The following is a 23,304-nucleotide window of genomic DNA, read 5'->3' as shown; positions in this document are numbered from 1 at the left end:
TTAGTATTATGCTGCTCATGTTTGTTCATGTGTCTTTCCATTCTTTTTCATATCCTGAAACACAACACTAATTTCCTACAAGGTAATCCTGCACACTTGCAGCCAAACATGCAGGAAACAATGAGATCCATCAGCTTGGGGGGGGGGGGGGGAAGCCATGCAAAACAAAAAATCTGATTACAGCACTCATGCTGGGGAAAGAACCTGAATACCATCTTTCCTAGCTGACCTTAGTCTGTTTGTGGGGGGGGGGGGGAGGGTGACTGGCACAGATGTTTTAAAATCTAGTGCAACAGGGGTGGCCAACGGTAGCTCTCCAGATGTTTTTTGCCTATAACTCCCATCAGCCCCAGCCTTTGGCCATTTTTGCTGGGGCTGATGGGAGTTGTAGGCAAAAAACATCTGGAGAACTACCTTTGGCCATCCCTGTAGTACAGCATACCAGACACAAGGTCTGAAATCAAATTTGTATGACCAAAATATAGATAGACACAGAGTTATTCAAAATCAGAAGTTCTATACTTTAAAACAATTACAAGCAATTACTGCGATGTATCAAAGTTTCAGTGAGTTTGCAAGCAGCTTGGATTAATCAACTAAGGTTGAAGTTTTATGTACAACAGGAGTAAGGCCCATTGGGAAGAAAAATACAGTGGGCTCTAGAAGGAGGCTCTGGGTGAGTGCCCGCCACCCTTGCCGTCTTCCCACCCACCCAAGTGAAGGCATTGGCTCTGCTCCCCACCTCAAGGGGAGCTGATCTCTGCCATCTAGAGAACAATTGTAAATCTGAATGATCTCTAGTGGTTCCTCAGTAGGAAATGGCATTGTACCTGTCTGAGGACCTATCCCTCCTCAAACGCCACCCTGTCCAGGCCCCTTAAATATCCATTAATTTCCTAACCTGGAGTTGACAACCCTATCTCCTTCCCTGTCTCTGACCCTCTAACTTCAAGTTTCTTCCCCCTTCCCCCTCCTGCAGCCTCTACATAGGAAAATGACAGTGTTTCTTCACAGTGGGAGGGGACCCAAGCAGTTTTCTCCTCTCCACCCTTTGATCTGAACAACAACCCCATGAGGCAGGTTAGGCTGGAAGTCTGTGACTGGTCCAAAATCACCCAGTCAGCTTCCACAGCAAAAACCTGTGTTTGGCAGACTCCATTCTAAAGTTGTAACTCGTATGCCCTCCTCAAACTCCACCACAGAATCTCCAGAAATTTCCCACCAACCTGGAAAGGTGTCACTAAAGGCCTCTGGGTGTGTGCCCCCTCACTCTTGCTGTTTTTCAACCCACCCAAGTGAAGGCATTTACTCCCCCCCCACACCTCAAGAGGAGCTGATCTCTGCCATCTGGAAAGCAGTTGTAATTCTGAGTGATCTCCAGCCCTCACTTGGAGATTGGCAACAGCAGTCCCCTGGGAGGAAATGGCTGTTAGCATCAAGGCATCCAAAATGTGCTGCCCAATGGATGCTGAAGATCTCCTGGGATCACAACTGAACTACAGACAACACATCTCTCTCCCTATCCTGGAAAAAAAAATCCTGCTTTGGAGGGTGGACTGTATGCCATTCTATTCCCCTGAGACCTTTACTGACCAGCAGCCTATGTTACCTAGCAACAGCCTCACTAGCACTTTCTAGGTAGCAGGAAACACTTCCAGCAGGGCCAGCCTCTCTGGCTATCTCTGTGGCCTTTGGAAGCTACATGTGCTGAGACGCCTTTCGTGAGGCAGCAGTAGCTTTGCAGCCCTTTCTGAGGCCAGTTGACAGGACACAGAGAAGAGTTGGAGATGTGGCTGTCTCTGAGGGAAGGCTGCTTCTGCCAGTTTGTTCAACATTCCTGGGCCTGAGTAGGCGGGGGAGAGCAGAGTCAGCCAGAGTGAGGCCAATGGCCATCCTCTATTTGGCCATGGTGATAAGAGAATTATTACTATAGATCAGGGGTATCGAACTCATTTGTTATGAGGGCCAGATCTGACCTAAATGAAGAAGAAGATATTGGATTAATATCCCACCCTCCACTCTGAAGAGTCTCAGAGTGGCTCACAATCTCCTTTATCTTCCTCCCCCACAGCAGACACCCTGTGAGGTGAGTGGGGCTGGAGAGGGCTCTCACAGCAGCTGCCGTTTCAAGGACAACCTCTGACAGAGCTATGGCTGACCCAAGGCCATGCCAGCAGGTGCAAGCGGAGGAGTGGGGAATCAAACCCAGTTCTCCCAGATAAAAGTCCACACACTTAACCACTACACCAAACTGGAGGACAAATGAGACCTTGTTGGGCCAAGCCATGTCAGGCCAGGCCATGCATGCACGTATTTCAGATTAGCTAGCAGAGATACAGACTTTTTAAAGAACACAGACGAACTTGACTAAAGATTGGGTTTTTTTTTAAAAAAAAAAATTAAAATGCTTAAAACATTAGCACTTGTTGTGCTTTCTTTGTATATCTCTCATGGGCTCCAGGAAACTGGGCAAAGGAAGCTCTGGCTCTTTCCCTCCCTCTCCAGGGGACCAGGAGGGAGAGGAGCCTCAACCAATGGAGAAAATTGAGGCTTTGCTCTGTAGCTCCTGTGTGATTGAGCAAGCCTTGCAAAGCAAGCTGAGATGCAGAAGGAAGCAAGAGAGAGGGAGAAGGAAGCAGACAAGAGCCAGTTGCTCAGGGGCCTGATAGAAGCCCTTCGGGGGCCTAATTCGGCCCCCGGGCCACATGTTTGACACCTCTGCTATAGATTATTTGCAAGTTAAGTTCAACTGAGCTTGGTGGACTTATCCTTGAGATACTACAGTTACTGTAAGAAAACCATGCAATATGTATGTCAGAACATTAAAGTAATATATTTTTGAAACAGTTTTTTTTTAATGTTTTATTGACTCTTATACAATTGGCCATTACAGCATATGAATGTTGGAATTACAAATAACCCTCCCCCCCCCCAACCCTCCCCATCTTCTCTTAGTCTTTCCCTTTCAGCCAAGGGCACAAAGTCTTGATCTTCCACTGAATGTCCTTCCTTGTTTCTCCTGAGATCCATTCTAAATAAGGTTCCATCTGGTCTCGATTTCCTTGACTTTATCTTCCCACATGGAATCCTTGTTGATTGTTGCCACGATGTCAGACTGTATGTAATCCAACAAATAGCTGTGCCAGATTTCTATTGACCATTTACTTTTATCTTTCCACCCCAAAGCGATGACCGCCTTCCCCGCTAGTATCATTGCCTTGACAAGGTTTTGAGTGGGTCTACTTAGTGCCGGACTTCCTATTGTGCTTAACAACATCATATTAAAGCCAATGGTTAGTGGGACATCGCAGACTTTTCTAATAAATTGAATAATTTCCCCTCAAAAGGGTTTAACCTCTTCACACTCCCACCACATATGTGCAAACCAGCCCTTAGATTGTTTGCAATGCCAGCACTTGGAACTCATTCCTGGGAATATATTGGCTATTTGTGCGGGAGTTTTGTACCATTTTGTGAAAAATTTATATTCCAGTTCTTTAAATTTGATTACTTTAATCCTTTCTAGTCCTTCCAAGATTTTCCCAGCCAACCTCTCTGTTAACTGACCTTCATGACTCCAAATCTTTTGTAAATGTACTATTATTTTATCTTTATTTGAAATCATTTTCCTGTATAGTAACCCCACTAGACCCTTCCTTTGTTTGGCCATTACTTTATATATCTCTTCCATTGGAGCGTCTAACCAAAGCTCTCCCTTTTCACTGATCTTCTTAACTCTCTTATGCAGACCTGCTATGTTTAACCAGTATTGATTACCTAAATCTTCTGTAATTTCCTGTAAGGGTTTTAGTTTACCACCCCTAAACATATCATCCACTCTAAAATAGCCTTTGTTTTTAAGCCTTTCCCACCATTTTATAGCATGCACCTCCTTAACAATAGCTTCTAGGGGGCTCCACCTTGAAACCTTTCCTAGCCACTGTGGGTACCATTTCATCCAGGTTTCTAATGCTACTCTTCTGGGCCCTATAGCTAATTTTAGATCTTTTGTCGACACTGTGGAAAAAATTCCAAATCTTCCAATACCACTGTTGACTGCATTCTCGAAATTAATCCACTTCTGTGCCTTATCCTCACTCAGATCTAGTAACGCTCTTAGTTGGAAGGCCTCATAATATTTACTTAAATCTGGGATTCCGCAACCTAATTCTGATTTAAGGTTGTATAGAATTCTCTTATGAAACCTACAGTTTTTATTATTAAAAATCCACACTTTGATTGCTTTATTCCATTGTTCAATTTGATTTTTCCTCAAACCTAAAGGCAACGTTTGGAATAAATACATTAACTTTGGTATCAAGAACATTTTAAGAGATCTTATTCTAGTTGATATCCCTAGTATTTTATGATTCCATTTATTCATATATCTCTCTGTTTTCTTCCATATTTCACCATAGTTCTCCTTTATCATTTTGTCCATATTTTTTTGCAGGACTATCCCTAGATATTTAAGTCTCTTGGCTCCCATTCCTATATTCGTAATCCTATTTATTTTCTGTTTTTCCTCTCTATTAACATTAAGGTATAGAATTTCTGATTTTGCCATATTCACTCCGAGCCCTGAACACTTTTCAAAATCATCTAAAATTATCTTAATCTCCTTAACTCCGTCTTTTGGGTTAGACATAATTACTATGATATCATCCGCAAATAAATTAATTTTCATTTCTTCATTACCTGACTTATACCCCTCTATTCTCCCCGCATTCCTAATTCGCTCTGCTAATTGCTCTATAGCTATTATAAATATAAGCGGGGATAGTGGACAGCCTTGTCTTACCCCCCCTTGAATTGGAAACGCTTGTGAGTGGTCAGTGTTGACTCTAACTTTGGCCTTACCTCCATTGTATATTTCCTGTATAGCGTGTAAGAACCATTCCTCTAAACCTATCTTCTTTAATATTTGCCACAAGAATTCATGTGAGAGAGTATCAAAGGCTTTATAAACATCCAACTTTAACAGAGCTATTTTTTTCTTTTGGCCATGGTGCAATACATTTAAGATATCTCTAATAGGATGGGCAATAGATCTACCCTCAATAAAACCGTATTGGTCCTCTTTTATGATTAACGGGATAACTCTCTTAAGTCTATTTGCTAAAACCTTAGCAAAGATCTTATAATCTTGATTTAGTAAACTAATGGGCCTATACGAACCAACTTCTTCCGGATCTTTCTGGGGCTTTAATATCAAAATTATTTCTGTTTCCTTCCATGAGTCCGGGGCTTTCTTTCCTTCCAAGACTTCGTTAAAAACTACCTGCAATTCTGGTGCTATAATTTCTACCTTTTCTTTATAAAAGTCAGAAGTAAAGCCATCCAGCCCTGGTGATTTACCTTTTTTGAGCGCTTTTATTACTTCCTTTATCTCTTGGAGTGTAATCTCAGCACCCAGTGAGGCTTTTGCTTCCTCCTCTATGATTAGCTTAGGTGTGTCCCACACCTCCGTTATATTCTTTTTCATATATAATTTTTTATAGAAGTCTTCAAATGCCTTAGTGATTTCCTTAGAGTTTTGAGTTGTATTATTATTAATTTTAATACTTCTAATTGATTGTTTTGCCTTTTTAACTTTCAAATAATTAGCTAACCTTTTTGCTGTATTAATGCTATTCCTCTGAAAGTCGTTCCTAACCATTATTTCCTTTTTCCACATTGTTGCCATATCTAGGGCTTCCAACTGTTTTTGAATCTCTTTAATTCTAACCTGTAAACTAGGATTACCCTTTCCCCTTATTTCTTTTTGTAACTCCTCCAATTCATTAAGTTTTGTTTGCCTTTTTTTATACCATTCTCTTTTTATGTCTTTTTCCTTCCTAACCAAATGGCCCCTTATTACCGCTTTAGCAGCGTCCCATAATATATTAGTTGACACAGTTCCTCTATTTTCCTTAAAATATAATTTTAACTGTGTCATTAAGTATTCCCTATCCTCTTCTTTTGCCATTACCAGGTTATTATACCTCCAAGGTCTATTTGTCGAGGGAAGATTTAGTTCTAATTCAATACTTAGAGGGGCATGGTCAGAAATCAAGATTGGATGGGTCTTGATCTCTTTAACCACCATATTATTATTTTTTTCCAAAATTATATAATCTAAGTGGGATGCTGTTTTATGTCTACAAGAAATATGTGTCGGGCTGGGTCTCGTGTTGGTAAACTCATGAGCGTCCTTCAAGCCCCAATCTCTTAGCTTAATACTATTGTTCTTGGTTATGTCCAAGAGGCTGTCTCTTCCTTTGAGAACACACGCATAGCTGGTCTTGAGGACAAAAGGAGATTGAGGAAGAATCGCACTGCTACAGGACCAACCCTAAATCAGACTTTTCCCTGCAGCCGCTGTGGCCGGACCTGCCTGTCCCACATTGGTCTTGTCAGCCACCAGCGAGCCTGCAGCAAACGTGGACTATTGCACCCTTCTTAAATCTTCGTTCGCGAAGCCAAGCCGAGAGAGAGAGAGAGGTTATGTCCATATTTACATCGCCCACTACAATTAGTTCGCCCTCTGAAAACTGTTATATCTTCTTAAAAACCAAGTTTAAGAATTTCCTTTGTCTTTTATTTGGTGCATAAACATTTACTATAGTGATTTTTATGGCTTCCAGCTTAAACTTAACTAACAGGTATCTACCTTCCTTATCTACTAATTTTTCCATGTTCTCCACCTTAATATCCTTACGAATCAATGTAGCCACGCCTCTAGCTTTGGAAGACCCTCTTGCTTCTGCTAAAACCTGCCACCCCAAATCTTTTATCAATGGTTTTCTATCATTTATTTTTTTGTGAGTTTCCTGTAGGCACAACAGATCTATTCTTTGTTCTTTAGCCATTTTAATTACTCTGAATCTCTTAAGATTTGATGTTAGACCATTCACATTCAGTGAAAGGATTCTTAAAGATCTATCCATTCTTTTTATTTGTAACAAACTTGGGCCCTAATGGCTGAGGGTATTTTACTATACTTCTAACTGAACCCCCCCCCCCCATTCCCTTCCCCTGTGGCACAGACAACTTTCTGGATGAGACCATCATCCTGTCTTCCACCTTCCAGGGGGTACGCACCCCGCCCTCCCCTTCTAGCTTCTAGCTAAATTTAGCTCAAAATGTTTTATACTTCCCTTTAGTAGTCCGTTCTTGGCCTTTTCTCTTGTCTACTTGAGCTTCCTTCTCCCGGGTCCACATCGAGCTCCACTGTTTCTTCTTCTTCTTCTTCCTCTCTCGGGTCTCTCAGGTCGTCTTTGGCGATGCCCAGGTGAGTGAGGAGATCTCTTGCTTCCTTAGGGTTGCGGGCCACCAGCCTTTTTTCGTCTTACCAATTCCAGGATGCCCAATGTAACAACAACAACAGCAACAACCTTTATTGATATAGATGTGCATAATCAGCAAGGGGGAAAACATGTATTACCCCAACATTTGAAACATTCCTCTCCTCTTAGAAACAGCACAGATATTTTGCCACAGTCTCAATAATCTCAGGGTTATGAGAGGACATTAGGAAAAGAGTCTTACCACCATCAGATCGTCCCTCATGATTTCGAAGAAGAGGATCTAAGTAAATGGAACGAATATCACAGTAAAAGGCGACTCTACACATGGACATCACCTGATGGGCAACACAGAAATCAGATTAATTATATACTCTGCAGTCAAAGATGGAAAAGCTCCTTCCTGTCAGCAAAAACAAGACCTGGAGCTGACTGTGGTTCAGGTCATGAGCTACTCATTGCAAAATTTAGGCTTAAACTGAAGAAAATTGGGGAAGCCATTAGGCCATTCAGGTTTGACTTTGATCACATCCCTTATGAATATACAGTGGAGGTGAAGAATAGGTTTAAGGAACTAGAGTTGATAGAGTGCCTGAAGAACTATGGAGGTTCATGACATTGTACAGAAGGCAGCAATCAGCACTATCTCAAAGAAAAAGAAATGCAAGAAAGCAAAGTGGCTGTCTGATGAGGATTTACAAATAGTTGAGGAAAGAAGCAAATCAAAAGGCAAAGGTGAAAAAGAAAGATTCACCCAACTGAATACAGATTTCCAGAGAACAGCAAGGAGAGATAAGGAGGCCTTCCTAAAAGAACCATGCAAAACAATAGAGGAAAATAATAAAATGGGAAGAACAAGGGATCTCTTCAAGAAAATTGGAGAAATAAAGGGACCGTTTTGCACAAAGATGGCCATGATAAAGGACAAAAACGGTAGGGACCTAACAGAAGCAGAAGAGATCAGGAAGAGGTGGCAAGAATACACAGAAGAATTATATAAGAAGGATCTTAAGGTTCTTGACAATCATGATAGTGAAATTACTGATCTTGAGCCAGACATCCTGGAGTGTGAATTTAATTTAATTTAATTTTTCAACTGATACCTCGCCCTATCCTATAAACATGCTCAGGGTGGCTTACAACATTAAAAACTTTACAACAACATTAAATAAACCACATCCAAACAAAACAATATAATAATTACAGGATTTTCAGTCAAATGGGCCTTAGAAAGCATAACTAACAACAAAGCGAGCGGAGATTATGGTATCACAGTTGAGCTATTCAAAATCCTAAAAGACATTGCTGTTAAAGTGAAGCCCTCATTATGTCAGCAAATTTGGAAAACACAACAGTGGCCACAGGATTGGAAAAGGTCAGTTTATATTCCAATCCCAAAGAAGGGTGATGCCAAGGAATGTTCAAACTATTGCACCATTGCACTCATTTCACACACCAGCAAGGTCATGTTAAAGATCCTACAAGCTAGGTTTCAGTAGTATGTGGATCGGGAACTACCAAAAGTAAAAGCTGGGTTTCAGAGAGGTAGAGGAACTAGAGATCAAGTTGCCAACATTCACTGGATTATGGAGAAAGCATGGGTGTACCAGAAAAAGTCTATTTCTGCTTCATTGACTATGCTATAGCCATTGATTCTGTGGATCACAACAAACTACGGTAAGTCCTTAAAGAGATGGGAGTACCAGCCCACCTCACATTTCTCCTGAGAAACCTATATGAGGATCAAGAAGCAACTGTCAAAACGGGATATGGAGCAATTGATTGGTTTAGAATAGGAAAGGGGGTTCGACAAGGATGTATATTGTCACCCTGCTTATTTAATTTATATGCAGAGTACATCGTGCAGAATACTAGCCTGGATGAAGCACAAGCCAGAATTAAGATTGCCGGGGAAAACATCAACAACCTCAGATATGCAGACAACACCACTCTAATGGCAGAAAATGAAGAGGACCTAAAGAACCTCTTGTTGAGGGTGAAAGAGGAGAGCACAAAAGTAGCCTTGAAACTCAACATCAAAAAAACTAAGATCATGGCATCTGGCCCCATCACACCTTGGCAAATAGAAGGGGAAGACATGGAAGTAGTAACAGACTTGACATACCTGGGATCCAAGATCACTACAGATGGTGACTGCAGTCATGAAATTAAAAGATGTTTGCTCCTTGGGAGGACAGCTATGGTGAACCTAGGCAGTATAATAAAAAGTATAGACATCATCCTGCCAACAAAAGTCCATATAGTCAAGGCGATGGTATTTCCAGTATTAATGTATGACTGTGAGAGCTGGACCATAAGGAAGGCTGAGCACAGAGGAATAGATGCTTTTTAACTGTGGTGCTGGAGAAGACTCTTGATAGTTCCTTGGACTGCAAAAAGATCACATCAGTCAGTCCTAAGGGAAATCAACCCTGACTGTTCCCTGGAAGGTCAAATACTTTGGCCATCCAATGAGAAGGGAGCAGTCACTGGAGAAGACCCTGATGCTGGGAAAGACAGAAGGCAAAAGAAGAAGGGGTTGCCAAAAGATGAGATGACTGGACAGCGTTATTGATCTAACTAACATGAATTTGAGCAGACTTCAGAGGGTGGTGGAGGACAGGAAGGTCTGGCATGACTTGGTCCATGGGGTAGCAAAGAGTCAGATTCAACTGTGTGACTGAACAACAAAACCCCCACACAAACACATACATCTGTATTTATTAATTTAATTCCACTGTTCCAGAATCGCTCAAGGTTGTTCAAATTTTTTAAGTAAAAATAGATACAATTAACCTTTCAAATGATTCAATCAACCCATAACAATTTGCTTAGTGTTTCAGGATGTTCCTGGGCTCATTCTTGTTTTAAAATAGCAGGTTGGTGTAGTGACCAAAAGTCCACTCTATCTGCTGCATCTGGTTCACTAACTCTCTTCTTTCTTAGATTCAGCCAGTTTGGCTAGGCTAATCCCCACTTTCGTAATCTCATGGTTGGGTTACTGTAACATGCTCTGTCTTGGGCTGTTCTTGAAGACAACCCATACACCAACTGGTTTAGAATAGGGGTGTGCAAAAAAAAAAAATTCGGAATTAATCGGATTCGGAAATATATGGGGCCAAAATATTCAGAATACCGTAAGTTTCCAAATACCAGTACTCAGAATTGCCTTATATACAGGAGATATACAGCTATTTCCGAATATACAGCCCCATTATACCTTATGGGTCATTGAAATCAATGGCAAAATAGGGTATATTGGAAGCTGCCTGAAGGGGAGGGGGTTTGAGGGATAGCCCCCAAATCTTCAGGGGACCTGCAGGGGACTCTCCCCTACGAACCCCCCAAGTCCCAAAAAGATTGGGCCAGGGGTTCCCATTCCAGGGGCACCCAAAGAGGGTGCCCCTATTCCACCATTATACCCTATGGGCCATTGAAATCAATGGCAACAGAGGACATAATCAGAGGCTACTGGGGGACAGAAGGTTTGAGGGAGAGACCCCAAAGCTGCATGGAACCCTCAGACTCAAAAAATATCTCTATAAAAGCATGAAAGTGACCCACCCCACACAGCCCACACACCAACCCCCTCATACCAACCAGAGGTAATTAAAAAAAAACACAAATTGTGACAGAAAGAAACTTAACTTTTAAACACACACACACACCCCAAGAAAAAATCAGAACCAGGAAAAGGGACAACAGGACAGGATGCAAAACCAACAGCAACAGATCCAAACAAATTAGAGAAAAGGCCAACAAATTCAACTATTAAAAACTGAACTTTTAAACAATAAAAAACCTCAGGCCAAATCAGTCAACACCCCCCCCCCCAAAAAAAAAAAAACAGAACCAGGAAAAGGGACAACAGGACAGGATGCAAAACCAACAACAACACAGATCCAAACAAATCCAACTGAGAAAAGGCAACAAACTCAACTGTTAAAAACTCAACTTTTAACAATAAAAATTAGGCCAAACAGTGCCCCCCCCCCCCGCCCAAGAACCAGAAGAGAAAAGGAACAACAGCAGCACAACACAGCAGCAACAAATCAAACACAGAATCCTTTTAAAACAGTAAAAAAGTTGACTTTTAACAATACAGGAACTTAACCAACCCCTCCCCCCAAAAAACCCTTCACCCTAACCCCAAGAAATCCAAGCCACCCAAATTAGGAAAAGTAAAAGGACACTGCACTTTCAAAAGTCCTCTCACTAAAGTTAGATATAGGCAAATAGGCAACCCCCCATCCCAGGCCCCCACCCCCAGCAGAACCCCCTAACCCCAAATAAGCTACAAATCTGGATAAGTAAAGGGACTCTGAGTCTTAAAAAGTCCTTTTACTTTTATCCTTACTAAAATAAAAACAAGAACCCCAAGACTGTCTTGCCTTAGATGTCTTCTCCAGGCAGGTCAGGCAAGGCTGATAGAGAGCAGCAGCAGCTGAGGACAAGGGCCAGTGCAGCACAATCTCTCTCACACACCAACACCAACACAACAGCAATGGAATGGAGTCCAGCCAGGCAGATTCCTTAAAAAGGTTCTCTGGCGCTACACAGAACAGTTTCAAAAAATACTACTGCTCTGTGATTGGCCAGAGAACACTGTTTATTTGGATACCCAAGTAAAAAAAGAACAACAATGTTGCTGATGGCTGGGGGATTAGCCCAGCCATCAGCTACACAACAGCCCTGCAAAGCATGCATTTGCAAGGCATTTTGCAAATGCATGCTTTGGATTGGCTGCTGGGGCTCCTCTCCCCCTTTCCCTCCCACCCTGATCCCAGGGAGGCTATGGGAGAGGCAGGAAAAGGCTTCCAATGGCGGGAAAGGAGGCAAGCAGCTTCCCTGAGGCTGCAGAAGCTCCTTTCCCGCCTTTTACATTGAGTTCCGTATACTTCCAAATATTGATTCGAAAGTATATGGGGAGCCGTATACAACTCCCGTATAATGCCTTCTAATTGGATTTGGAAGTATACGATGCTGTATACTTCCAAATCAGGGTGTATTCGGCCGTCTATTCGGTTTGGCCGAACCAAATGCACACTCCTAGTTTAGAATGCAACAGTCTGATCATTGTTAGGGACTCTCCAATGAGAATGAATCTTACATATTTTAAAATAGGTACAGTGGCTGACATTTTGTTTCTGATTTTAATTCAAAGTGCTGGTTGTGAATTTAAAGCCTTTCATAACCTAGGATCCCCATATCTGAAGGAAGGTCTTTTTCCATAAACCTCGAAGCAGCAGTTATGATTCTCAGGTTGTCATTGGCTAGCTGTTCCCCCGCTTAGGCTAGACTGCCTGGCATCAGCTAGGGACCAGAGAGCAAAGTACTTATCTAGGGGAATGCTCACCTCTTGCCTCTTCCAACACAGCTTACATCCTTCAGTTTTATTTTTCATGGTGGGTATAAATACAGCCACTAATGTTGGGTGGCTACTTTCCTGAAGCTATATGGAATTCTTCCAGGACTAGAAAAGCAATTTCCCTTTGGATGTAGCTCCAGAGGGTACACTGAGATTATACAGTATTGAGTTTTTAATTGAGTACTCAGTTAATCAGTTAATCAGCAGCAGCAACAGTAAATTTAACCAACTGACAACTTTAGAAACAATAATTCATCTCTTTTGAGTCCAACCACTTCGCTATTACTATAGCTGCCCAACATGGAGGGTTTTTTTTTTACTTAGCTTCCAAACCGGAGCACTTTTTTGAGGAGCATTCACATGATGTAATTGTTGGATATTTCAGCAGAGTGAAAGGGAACCACATAGCACACGTGTAAATAAGCTAAAAGAAAGTTTACTAATAAAATTAGAAAGAGTTACATGATAAGGATAAAACAATTAACTATCTATCTAGCTACATCCTTCTAGTTACTGTTAGCTCCAAGATAGAGACTCATACCCTAATCCCTAAACAAAGGAAAGAAGAAGAAACCCCAAAATGTCTACATGCAAAATATGCGGTAACTTCACCCAACTATAAATTGACCAACAGCCAGACTAAAGGTTATGCATAGAACTTCCTTTTCTCTGGCAAGAACTACCTGCAAGATAGCTCATTGGTTCTAAAGTTAACAATTGCTGTAAACAAACAGTTCAGCTCTTCCATGATATCAGGGAGTGTACCTGCAAATATCCCAAAAGCGTGCTGTAATTGTCCTCTCTTCGTGGTTTTCCCATCCTCAATATGCTCTTTATCAAACCTGCTTTACACTGTAAAGAACACAGTCCAAGCATGTTTGCATGTTCTGTGAAAAGGACCCTGGCAGATTAAGCACGATTTTCCTGCCATCAGCCTTTTGTGGTGTCATTTTTCTGACAGTTTTTTTCCAGCCTGGCTACTGCAAGGTTTCTTCAGGCTTAAAAGAGGGGGAGGGTAATCGCTATTGTGCTATAGTGCTATATTGCCCCTCTCCTGTTTTTGTTTTTGATTTTAGTTCCTCTGAATTCCCAGTTTTCTTTTCAGTGATGCCTCTGCCCTCTTCTGCTGCAGAGATGTAAAGGGAAAGGGAGGCAATGTTTGTCCCAACTGCTTGAAATGGAATGAGGGAGCAGAATCTATGGTAGCCATAGATGGAAAGGAAAGGAAAGGTCCCCTGTGCAAGCACCAGTCGTTTCCGACTCTGGGGTGACATTGCTTTCACAATGTTTTCACGGCAGACTTTTTACAGGGTGGTTTGCCATTGCCTTCCCCAGTCATCTACACTTTCCCCCCCAGCAAGCTGGGTACTCATTTTACCGACCTCGGAAGGATAGAAGGCTGAGTCAACCTGGAGCCGGCTACTTGAACCAGCTTCTGCTGGGATCGAACTCAGGTCGTGAGCAGAGTTTAGGACTGCTGTACTGCAGCTTTAACACTCTGTGCCATGATGACCACACCCCAAAAGTCAATGCAGAGTTGCTGCAAAGCCCAGGTGATGAGAAAAAGTAAAAAAGATGGGGAAAATTACAGAAAATTGAAGAAGTTATGAACGCATTACAGAGAATCCACACTGTGGGGAAGCAGTATTAGTGTACAGCAGGGCCCTGCAACATAGGGAAGAGATTTTTCAGTCTAGAGGAACAGTAATTTGTTTTGGTTTGCAGCAGTTAATGCCTTATACTATGGCTGAGTCCTACTATGCACTTATTGGAAGATCAAGTCACAATCAAGTGAACATTCATTTCCTTTTAAATAATCATGGGTTGCTAATTAATCTACTATGAAACGTATCTATGCATCTAAATTTATGTCTGGTTTCCAAATAAATCTTACTTTTGTTAACAGTTTCTTAGGAATAATGAAACTTGCAAAGGTTTGCTATTGTTGTTGCTGAGAAACATGTAAATCTTAATTTATACTGAGAAGAGGTGAACAGGACACTTGGAATGTCATGTGAGTTTAATAAGAGTATGTGCATAGATCCCCATCAGTATTACTTTTTACTATTGTTCCAACTCCGGAAACCTCTTTCCATTTGGTTTTAAATAAAAATAATGTTAATTTTGACAGCTACCCTAGATGGATGCTAGTTAGCTTACTCTTATTCTTTTGTGTTAAAACTTGCCCCAGAGAAGGTCTGTGAGTTTCATGTCGCTCACAAAAAGCAATCTCTGGTGTTAGGGTTTTATTTTTTCTTAATGGTGGTGGTCCTGCTCCAAACACACAAAATTAAAACCCTTTGAAGAATCATGTATAAAAGAAGCATACTGATCCCTCTGCAAAAATATTAAATTTGATTTTGAAATATTCATGGTTAAAATGTACATTGACCATTTTATTCATTTCCCTTTCTTCTCTCCAAAATATATGCATAAAAACTTCAAAACTGTCATCGATGAATAGACTTTCGATTGACAGAGTGACCCAAATACCTCCTCATGCTCTGATTTAGGATATAAAACACCCTCTAAGTCCCCCATCAATCAATTGGCAGGGCTAGTCTCTTAAAGCTTCTGTTTTATGCCAAATGGTCCTCTTGGCATAAAACCTGGCCCCAACACACCGTTCCCCATATCAGTGCCCTTTCCAATCAAACAGGAGCATGAGCAGCCACATCTGGAGCACTCTAAACTACATACCAGACATAAGAACATAAGAGAAGCCATGTTAGATCAGGCCAATGGCCCATCCAGTCTGTGTCACACAGTGGCCCAAAAAACCCCCCATGCACAATCAGGAGGTCCGTCAGTGGGGCCAGGACACTAGAAGTCCTCCCACTGTTGCCCTCCCCCAAGCACTAAGAATACAGAGCATCACTACCCCAGAAAGAGAGATCCAACAATATGCTGTGACTAATAGCCACTGATGGACCTCTATTCCATATGTTTATCCAATCCCCTCTTGAAGCTGTCTATGCTTGCAGCTGCCACCACCTCCTGTGGCAGTGAATTCCATGTGTTAATCACCCTTTGTGTGAAGAAGTACTTCAATTCTAACCCAACTGCTCAGTAATTTCATTGAATGTCCATGAGTTCTCATATTGTGAGAACTACTTCTTTCTCTATCTTCTCTATCCCATGCATAATCTTGTAAACCTCTATCATGTCACCCCTCAGGTGACGTTTCTCCAAGCTAAAGAGGCCCAAACATTTTTATATTGCAATTATTTAGGCATTTAGAGTTAAAAATACTGTGTAGAAAGATGTCTCATCAGTCTAAGACCAAATTCTCCCCTGGTCAGCCTAAGGCAGTGGGAACAACTCTATCCCAAGATGCTGTGAAAGATCTACAGCAAACATTTGTGGAGGCTTTAGGGCAGGTTCAAAACACACTAAGCACGCAAATGGAGGGGTTAGCTAGTAAACTGGTCGGGTTGGAAATCCAATCCAGAGATACTAAAAAGGAAATTGTGGAGCTGCTTAAAATGACAAAATCAATAGAAAATAATCAGAAGTTAATTGACTCTAGGGTTGAAGAGTTAGAGGTAAAACAAGTGGATCAAGATAGAAAGCTAGCAAGACTAGAAATGGATAGAGCTGAGTATATGTTGAGATTTATGAACATTCCAGAGGAAAAAAATGAGAATTTGTTTTCCATTCTAGCAGAGGCTTTAACGGATACACTTAATATGAAGAAAGGAGAGATAGAAGCAGAATTTGATTATGCTTATAGAGTTAACTCATTCTATGCCAGAAAGAACGACCTACCAAGGGAAATTCACCTTAAATTTGTGAGGAAAAAGATCAAGGAAAGGGTCTGGATGGCAGCACGAGAACAACCACTCATAATAAAAGGGACAAAGATAAAGATCATGCGTGAGGTTCCTTGGTCGATAAGAAGCAAAAGAAAAGAGTATAAGAAGTTAACGGCAATTCTGCAAGAAAAGGGAATTGCATATAGATGGCTTATTCCTGAGGGACTGATTTTCACCTTTACAAATACCAGGTATAGAATAGACTCTATTTTCAAGTCGGAAGAGTTCTTAAAAAAACAGATGATGAATGGCTCAAAAAAATCAGAGCGAAAGATGTTTGATGACCCAGAGGCTGAACCAACACTGCCCGAGGGGCTGGACAGGGACTCGAGTGAACAAGAGGAAGGGGAAGTGGGGCTTGAAGCTGGCTTAGTAGCGAGGGAGACTAGACAACAAAAGAAAAAGAGAACACAACAAACAGAAACTAAGGATTGGTAAATATAAATATGGCTACTCAATTAAAGATATTATCATTAAACGTAAACGGACTTAATTCGCCACAGAAAAGGAAACGAGTTTTCTTACAACTGAAAAAATTCAAGGCAGATATCATATGCCTTCAAGAAACTCATATAAAACAAAAAGATGTAGCGTTGCTTCAAAATAAAAGGCTTGGTATGGCAATAATTTCCTTGGAGAAAGATAAGAAAAAAAGAGGCTTGGTGACGTATGTTAAAGAAGACATTCAGGCGCAACTTGTCTTTGAAGCGGATGATGCAAGATACCAAGGTATCCAAATCTCTAAAGGACAACAAAATTTCTTGCTTATAAATATATACGCACCTAACACTAAACAGCAAAATTTTTACAAGGAATTACAACGGATGGTTAACAATCAAAAGGTGGATAATATGTGTATAATCGGAGATTTTAATGCTGTGACCTGTTCAAAGCTAGATAAAAGCTATGGCAAGGATGGAATGAAGCATGGTTCTTTCACATGTAAAACTCTCCCAGACATGTTTTTCCGGATAGCAGATGAATATGTGTTAGTGGACGTCTGGCGTACCTTAAACCCAAATAAGAAAGATTTCACTTTTTTTTTCAAACAGACATTGCTCTTGGTCCTGGATCGACATGTGCTGGGTTTCAGCCACATTGATGAGGGTGGTAGAGGAGGCTGAAATCCATCCTAGAACAGTGGCAGACCACAGACCACTCATGATTTATATCAAGGGAGAAAGGAAAAGACAAGGCTGGAGAATGAACCCCAGATTAACAGATAACAAGAAATTTGTGAAATATATTGAAGAAGAAATGAAAAAAAAATTTCGTTGGAATATCCGGAAAGAAACATCAATTAAGACGGTGTGGGAAACAAGCAAAGCTTTCTTCAGAGGTTTGGTAATAAGTTTCAATGCTCAAAAGAAACGTGAAGAAAGTAAAAAATTTAGCGAAATGATGGAAGCAATAAAAGATAAAGAAAAACAGATGAAAGAAAACCCTAAGATGCAAGAAATAAAGAATGAGATAAAAACTCTTCAGCATAAGATTCATGTTTTTTTTCTGGAAGAGATGGAGAAAAAGATACGTTTCACCAAACAATATTTTTTTGAAAACGCCAACAAGCCAGGAAGGTGGCTCGCACATAAAATTAGGAAAGAACGAGATAATAAAACGATTAAAATTCTAAAAGACAGTGAGGGAAACTATAACCATACTCAAACAGGAATGAAAGCGATAATAAAGGATTACTACACGCAACTGTATGAACCAAGAGAGTTGGACAAAGTACAACAGGAAGAATACATGATGAAAAAATCATTGCCAAAACTAACCGAAGAACAGAGGGAAGGACTGAATGGTCCGATAACGATGTATGAAATTGAAGAAGTCTGGAGCAATTTGAAGAAAAACAAAGCAGCGGGTCCAGACGGTATTCCAGCGGAATATTATATTACGTTTAAAGAGACCTTAATTAGTCATTTTAAAAATGTGCTTGAAGAAGTCACTGAATTCCACAGGTTTGCTGCCTCTTAATATGGCGGTTCCCTTTACTCACCATGGCTAGCAATCTTTGATGGACCTGCAGTCCATGAGTCTAACCCCCATTTAAAGCTGTAATGGCTTCCTATTGGGTAAGAGACTGAAGTCTTCAGTTTGAATTTATTTTGTGCTGTAGACTTGCCAGATGACATCTGGCAAGCCATGCCCTCTTGACCATCACACCCTCATCAGAAGTACAGAGATAATTATATTCAGCATTTTTGCAAGGATTGTAAGATAATGCATGTGAAATGCTTTTGCATACTTAGAAGTATTATGCAAATATTAAGTGTCATTACCCTTTTCATAATAAACGGTTCCCATCTCCCTCATACACAGCTCTTGACCCACTTACCATTACAAAAGCAACAAAAAACAATTTTCTTTAAGATAACTGACGTTAGCTATTGGTTGTAAAGTCTGGCAGTTTAAACCCGCAATTATGCTATTGTCCTTAGTAAGGAAGGAAGTCCCACAGGAGGATGAATATGTGACAATATATGTTTTAACAGCAGCTAGAATTGTTTATGCCAGGCATTGGAAACAAAAAGAAACTCCTGAATTAGAGGAGGTGGTAGATAAAACACTGCAAGCCGCAGAGATGGATATTTTATCGAACATGTTAAAAGGGATCCCCAAAGTTGAAGCAATTAAAAAATGGGAAAACTTTTATAGTTGGTTAAAAAAAAGGTGCAAGGTAAAAGACAATTAAAGGTAAAAAGAAATGTTAGTATTACCATTTATAAAGAAAAAATGTCGTTAAGATGGATGTTCGATTATGGTTTGACACCACGTTCTACCCCATTTGGGTAATTTGGGGATAGGTTATATCTTAGAGGACAATATTGTTTATGTGGAAGACAAATCTATCTGTATGCGAAATGTTAGAGTGATACCTCTTTGTAAATTATTTTTGGTGTTGAAATAAACTTTTGATTTATATATATAAAAAAAAAGAGGCCCAAACATTTTAATCTTTCTTCATAGGGAAAGTGTTCCAACCCTTTAATCATTCTAGTTGTCTTTTTCTGCCATTTTTCCAATGCTATAATATCTTTTTTGAGGTGCGGTGACCAGAATTGTACACAGTATTCCAAATGAGGCTATACTATTGATTTATATAGGGGCATTATGATACTGGGTTATTTGTTTTCAGTTCCATTCCTAAACATTCCCAGCATGGCATTGGCCTTTTTTATTGCAATCGCACACTGTCTTGACATTTTCAGTGAGTTATCTACCACAACCCCAAGATCTGTCTCTTGGTCAGTCTCTGCTAGTTCACACCCCATCAACTTGTATTTATAGTTAGGATTTTTGGCTCCAATGTACATCACTTTGCACTTGGCCATGTTGAACCAAATTTGCCACATTGACACCCACTCGCCCAGCCTCAACAGATCCCTTTGGAATGCCTCACAATCCTCCATGGTTCTCACCACCCTCAACAATTTAGTATCATTCACAAACGTAACCACTTCACTGCTTACTCTCAACTCCAAATCATTAATGAACAAGTTAAAAAGCATGGGACCCAGTACTGAGCCCTGCGGCACCCCACTGCTTACCATTCTCCATTGCAAAAATTGCCCATATATACTCACTCTCTGTTTCCTATTAATTAGCCAGTTTTTGATCCACAAGAGGACTTGTCCTTTTACGCCGTGACTCTCAAGCGTACTAAGAAGCCTTTGATCTTTATCAAAAGCTTTCTAGAAGTCAAAGTAAACAACATCAATTGGATCTGCTTTGTCCACATGTTTGTTCACCCCCTCAAAGAACTCTAACAGGTTAATGAGCCAAGATCTTCCCTTACAGAACCCATGCTGAGTCTTCCTCAATAACTTTTGTTCAGAAGATCCACAAGTCAGAACTCTTGGATGTATGCCATCTAGGCCTGGTGACTTATCAGCTTTTAAACTGTCTTATCAGTCGAAGGACCTCCTGTCTCATCACCTCAATCTAAGGTCTTTCAACACCCCTCCCAAAATCAGTAGTTCTGGAGTGGGCAAACACTTCTCATCCTCCACAGTGGAGGCAAAAAATACATTCAGCTTCTCAGCCATTTCCCTATTCTCTTTCAGTAACCCTTTTACCCCTTGGTCATCCAAGGACCCCCCTCCCTCCCTGGCTGGTTTCTTGCTTCTAATGTATTTGAAGAAATTTTTATTGTTGGTCTTTATGTTTTTTGTGATATGCTCCTCATAGTCCCTTTTTGCCTGCCCGATCACAGACTTGAATGTTATTTAGCACAGCCTGTGTGCCCTTTTATTAACCTCACTTGGACTAGCTTTCCACCGCTTAAAGGAATCCTTCTTACCTTTTACAGCTTCCTTTACTTTTTTTCTTTTAAATAGTTTTTATTTTATTGAATCTAATCCAATACAATGGGAACATAGGGAAAATAAATAGCAGAAATATCAATCTAACATACAAGAAACCAATTTAGATCATTGGATGACTATAACAAACAATTTACAAAAACAATACATAATATGCTAGGTGTTAAGAATTAAGAAAAAGCCTACAATTCATTCTATTAGGCAAAAAAGGAAATATTCCCAAAGATTTCCAAAACCAGGGCCAAAAGCAAATCTATAGCCAAATTAGTACCATTTTCAAAGAAAGGGTTATCCATTGTCTTATCCATTACATATTGGTCCCATAACTTATCATACCACATTTCAATCGTGAGAGTTTCCCATTTTTAGCAATTGTCATACTAGCTATTGCCAACATTGTCGAGATGAAAGATTTCTGATCTTTACTCACCTATTTATCAGGCCAGATATCAAATAGAAGAAGTTTAAAATCTACTGGAATGGTTAGATCGAATATAAGTTTTATTTGCTCTACCACTTTATTCCAAAAGTTTGACACTGTTGGACATTCCCACCACATATGATACGGGAAGCCTTTAGTTTTACAATTCCTCTAATAATCTGGACTTGAGACCCTAGAGATTTTACTCATCGTGACAGGATTTAAATACCAATGTGAATACATTTTTTTAAAATTGGAGTTGAATACCAATACTTTTAGCCTTAATGGAAGGGAAGTTCTGGACTCTTTCTCAATCGCTTTCCTCTAGCCTTTGAGGTAGCATTAAATTCCAACGTTTAATATAAGTGGGTGGATATTAATGAAGAGAGTCAATTAAGTAATTATATATTTTAGAAAACAAACCTTTCTTGCCAATGCCCTCCTCTTTAAGCAAGACCTCAAATGGCGTCAATTCATATCTAATAGCTTCTTTCCTCTGAAGAGAGTATACCATATTCTGAACTTGAAGGTATTGATACCAATAGATATTGGCTCCTAATTTCTCTTCTGCTTGTTCCTTAGTAATAATATTGTTCCCTTGAATCCACTCCCCAATTCTATCTAGCCCCTTAATCCCCCACGGATGGCTGGTGTTTGCCTTAATGAATTGTGGGGACCAATCTTGGTTGAAAAAACTACCTACTAAAGAAATACCCTGCGCAATCCACTTCCTTAGTTTATCCCATATTCTTAATGAATTTTCAAGGAAGGGATTTGCTAGTATAGAATGTGATCTCTTCTGACATATAGACAAAAAAATTCCTCTCAAAGAGAAGGGGAGAATATACTCTTGTTCAATACTGATCCAAGCTTCTACTGGATTTGTCCTAATCATTTTAACTGTTTGGGCAAGATTAGCTGCATAATAGTAGATACTTGGGTATTGAAAAAAAAACCCTTCTTAATGGGTCTACACATTGTTGAAAATTTTATCCTAGGCCTAGTGTTATTCCACATAACACAATTTAAGATTTGTTGCCGTTTATTCAGTTTTTTCTGATATTTCTATTGGAATAGCCCAGAAAAAAATTAAAATGTAGGAAGAATAACACATTTCATACTCATGAATCTTTCATACCAAGAACGGTTGATTTTGTTCCATTTAATTAATAATGCTTGAACTTTCTTTAGCAACTCATCATAGCTGAATTTCTTTAAAGCCTTAATTTCCTTTGGGATTTTTATCCCTAAATATGATCACTTCTTATCCACCCATTAATAAGGGACTAGATTTCTTAGCCTTGCTTCGGTATCAACTGACAGGTTAATCGGATGCAAAATTGTTTTTTCCAGGTTGATTTTTAACCCAAACACAAGACTAAATTGTTGTAAAATCTGATTGATAGCCTGTACCAACTTTATTAGGAGCTCCGTGGCGCAGAGTGGTAAAGCTGCAGTACTGCAGTTCAGGTAGCCGGCTCTAGGTCGACTCAGCCTTCCATCCTTCTGAGGTCGGTAAAATGAGTACCTAGCTTGCTGGGGGGAAAGTTTAGATGACTGGGCAATGGCAAACCACCCCGTAAAAAGTCTGCCGTGAAAACATTGTGAAAGTAACATCACCCCAGAGTCGGAAACGACTGGTGCTTGCACAAGGGACTACCTTTACCTTTTTACCGACTTTATTGGGGAAGAGGTATATAATACAACATCATCAGCAAAGAGCGCTATTTTATGGGTTTTAGAGCTTATTGAGACACCCTCAACATCTTGATTTCTTCAAATACATTCTGCCAGGGGTTCCATAGAAAGCAAAAATTAATGGCGAAAGAGGATGCCCTTGGGGTGTACCTCTTTTAAGTTGATAGGACTGAGAGTAATAATCATTAACTCTTATTTGAGCAGAGGGATTGTTGTACAAAGCACAGAGACCATTTAAAAAGTTCTTACCACAACCCATATTCTCAAAGCCAGTCATAAAAAAATCTTTCTCCACAGAATCAAAAGCTTTAACCATATTGATTGAATCCTGTTTAGTTACCGTGCAAGAATCAAAAGCTTTAACCATATTGACTAATTCCTGTTTAGT

The sequence above is a fragment of the Heteronotia binoei genome, chromosome 5 (genome assembly GCF_032191835.1).
Source record: "Heteronotia binoei isolate CCM8104 ecotype False Entrance Well chromosome 5, APGP_CSIRO_Hbin_v1, whole genome shotgun sequence".
Taxonomy (NCBI): Eukaryota; Metazoa; Chordata; class Lepidosauria; order Squamata; family Gekkonidae; genus Heteronotia; species Heteronotia binoei.
Note: the sequence above shows the minus strand (reverse complement) of the source record.